The following is a 1692-nucleotide window of genomic DNA, read 5'->3' on the forward strand; positions in this document are numbered from 1 at the left end:
TTTCTCCTGCCCACCCTTCCTTCTTGTCCAGTGACAGACCTCATTCTATCCCGTACCTGCATTCACCTGCATAATGACATCAACCTATATGTCACCGGCACGGATCCCTCGTGGAGTGGGAACTCACAGGAACCAGGACGTGCACCTTTTTTAATTATACTGCGACAGCCCTGGCTGTCCTCAAACTCACAGAGATCCCCCGACCTCTGCCTCCCGAGTGCTGGGATTAAAGGTATGTTGCACCACAGCCTGGCTTATTATTTTAATGTGAAATGTGAAGTTTAAGGTTCCATACAAGCACACGATACATTTTTGATGCCGTTCAGCCTCTGCTCATCTGCCTGACTCCTTCCCAACCCACCGCCACACCGCAGGGTCCCGGAGGATGACAGATTTGAAGTATTCAGTTGCTTCTCTGTATCTGCAGGTTCCACAGCCGTGGATTTGATTAACTTGAATAAAACCACTGGAGGGAAGGTTATGATTACTAAACGTGTTTAGACTGCTCTCCTTGTCTGTCCCCTGGGTGTGACAACCGTATACAGCATGATGCTGTTTTCGGTAAGTGGCCTAGACATGACTGAGTGTAGGGAAGGCTGAGGGAGCGGTGTGTGAACACTGGCTCATTATCTTGTAGGACAGGCTTAAGCAGCCGTCTGCTTTGATATCTGTGAGGGACCAGAATTAGTCTCCCTACAGCTATCAAGGCAAGGCTGTATTTTACCATGAGTTATAAAACTATGGGAGGGGCCCTGGAGGGGGACATGCTGGCACACTCCTGTAATCATAGCACTCTGAGGCTGAAGCAGAAGGATTACCACAAGTGTGAGGCTAACCTGGGCTACATTTGGAGACCTTGTCTCAGAGGTAAAAATAAAAAGAAAGGAGGGAGGGAGGGAGGGAGGGAGGGAGGGGGGGAGGGAGGGGGGAGGGAAAGGGATGGGGGAAGGAAGTAAGGGAATGTACCAGGCCTGGGGGTAAACTGATCACACTATTTGAGGAGGATATTCAGTAGGTAGTTCATTGTCATTCATAACTTGAGTTAGATCCACTAGGACCTACACAGAGGGAGGAGGAAACCACCCCACAAGTGACCGTCTGGCCTCCATACTCCATCCACGCCATGACTTGTGTGGAAGCACATGCTCCAGCCTCGAGCCCCCCCCCACACACACACACACACTCACACTGTAATAAATAAATAAATCCAAGGACAACAACAACAACAACAAAAATTAATCCAAGTCCCTCTGGCGGCAGTGAGAAGGAAGATGTAGGACCAGGAAGGCCAAAACAGAGGATGACTCATGCCACCAACTGGCTGAAGCTGGCTCCCAGAGCAGGGCAGTAGGCAGGAGGCAATGTGACTACCCAGGTCACGGAGACCATGTCTAGGCGTGGGGACAGGGGAAGAAGGGGAGGGAGGGGAAAGGGGAAAGGGAGGGGGAGAGGGAGGGCGGGGGAGGGGGAGGGGGAAGGAGAGGTGCAGGGGAGACTCTGAGGGTTCTTTCAATCTTGGGCCTGAACTTGCAAGAAAAGTAGACGTGGAGAGGGGCTGAGGCATGGGCTGTGTGCACGATGACTTTTAGAGACCCCAGAGGAGACAGATAGACAAAGAAGAAGGGGAAGGTGTTGTCAGAACCAGCCACCACCAGCCACACTGGCAAAGTGTGGGAACTGAGGCCAGCAGAT

The sequence above is a fragment of the Rattus rattus genome, chromosome 8 (genome assembly GCF_011064425.1).
Source record: "Rattus rattus isolate New Zealand chromosome 8, Rrattus_CSIRO_v1, whole genome shotgun sequence".
Taxonomy (NCBI): Eukaryota; Metazoa; Chordata; class Mammalia; order Rodentia; family Muridae; genus Rattus; species Rattus rattus.